A 2,222-nucleotide genomic window follows, 5' to 3' on the forward strand; every position below is an offset into this window, starting at 1 on the left:
TCAGTTCTAGTTCAGTTCTAGTTCAGTTCTAGTTCAGTTCTAGTTCAGTTCTAGTTCAGTTCTAGTTCAGTTCTAGTTCAGATCTAGTTCAGTTCTAGCTCAGTTCTAATTAAGTTCTAATTCAGTTCTAATTCAGTTCTTGTTCAGTTCAAGTTCAGTTTTTGATCAGTTCTTTATATACCATTTGCACGCAAGTAAGGGGGGAATAATGTAGCCCCGGCAGACCAAAATAATATTACAATTTCTTTTCTGATCAGGTTTGAGATTGTATTCTCATTTTTTTTTTTTAATTTTTATATTCTCTGTTTTCATAAGTTTTTTAATTCTTTCCTCATTCATTAAAATAATATTCATCATACGCCCCTGCTTTCTATTTCCTACTAAATACGTGTGGATTTTTTCCTATAATTTTCAATTTGCATACACTTTACTCAATAACATTTATGGCACCAAAATTATTAAGTAGACCAATTTAATAATAATGTCTCAATTATGTCACAAATAATACAATAAAAAATCACAACTTGAAAGTAAAATGAAAAAAAGTGGCAAAACTTACTTATACAATAATGAACATTAACAATTACTTGACAAATATTTCGTCATATAAAAGTACAGTAGTAATCAAATTAATGAAACTTTAAAATTTAAACTGGCATATGTTTGTTTAATTTAAAAAAGTTGATATTAAAATTATTTCAGTTCAGTAAGAAATAATCATAAATGTAGGTCGACTTTTACATTTTCTCAAAGGATCTTTACTAAGACACTTCAAACGGTATTTGTGGTCCTGGTGACTTAATACAAGAAGAGCAACTGTTTTCAATTGGAGTACATAATGTTGAATGGTTTTTTATTTGAAAATGGTCAAGAAGTGGTCTTTCAAAAGTGTTTAAACGAAGATACAAGGGATTGCATTTTTTGATATGCGTTGATTATTAAACGTGTTTTAATCCACACTGTATCTAAAATTAAAATATGTTTGTTTTAAAAGTCAGACATACATAAGTAAAAACATAAATGAACAATATAACATAGTATGAAATAGTAGTGAGAGTGTCATGTCATGTGGCATATGTGGTATTCCATAAGCCAAACTAAAAACTAAACATAAAATACACAGATTTGTTGGCTTCCTATTTATTCAAACACAAGCAAACACACAAAATTTACATGAGACTATATATGAATGGGTCACCCCAACGGTTGCTTATTCCAAGAAATGGAAAATAATGACAAAAAATTAAAACTCTAAAACAACTGTAACAACAAAACACCGGAAGGGCATCATGTCGCAAAATTTTGACATACAACGCCGTTAGGTTTATCTACACACAGGCATAGAGTTGATGTATATACATATGTATGTGTTACTGTGTAAAATTTACATAACATTGTCTACATTATATAAAGTACAAACATATGTATGTTTAAGTGAAATACAACATCAAAAACAGCAGAAACCCTAAATGTCTACATAACCATGTGTTGCACTTCTAGTATTCTTTTAGTTAAGCGGAAATTTTGTTGTTTTGTCACAGTTTTCACTAATATGCCAAACAAAAAGTATTGCCTACTGGCTCAATATTGCAACATTTTAACATTATAGTCGCGTGAGCATATGAGTATTTTGACCTCCACATGTTTAATTATGCCACAAACAAAATTCTAACTTTGTCTCTCTATGGCCTAACTTCCTCTCATACATACAAACATATTTTCATTTAATTGCAAGCGGCCTCAAAGCGGAAGTAATACATTAACATGTAACCACATATTGCAGAGTTTATCACTACTGCTCATCAATGTGGCCATAGTTATTGCCCTCTTCGTCATCATCATCTGTCACCACTGTCAAAGGATTGTAAATTTAACTTTCCACTGACAATGTGTTAAAATACAAGAAAAAACTACACGAAGAACGCGTTTCATGAATGTAATTATAGTAATGAATTTCAATTGAGTAATCAAGAGCAACTGGATTTAATTTGATTGTTGGAATGAGAGTGGGATTAGATTTAGTAAAATAGAATTGCGATTTAGAATTATTAGGAACATTTAAGAATATTTGTATCATTTTATTTACTACAAACAGATTTAATCGCTTCTAGTTCAGTTGTAGTTCAGTTCTAGTTCAGTTCTAGTTCTAGTTCTAGTTCAGTTCTAGTTCAGTTCTAGTTCAGTTCTAGTTCAGTTCTAGTTCAGTTCTAGTTCAGTTCTAG

Source organism: Lucilia cuprina, chromosome 2 (genome assembly GCF_022045245.1).
Source record: "Lucilia cuprina isolate Lc7/37 chromosome 2, ASM2204524v1, whole genome shotgun sequence".
Classification (NCBI taxonomy): domain Eukaryota; kingdom Metazoa; phylum Arthropoda; class Insecta; order Diptera; family Calliphoridae; genus Lucilia; species Lucilia cuprina.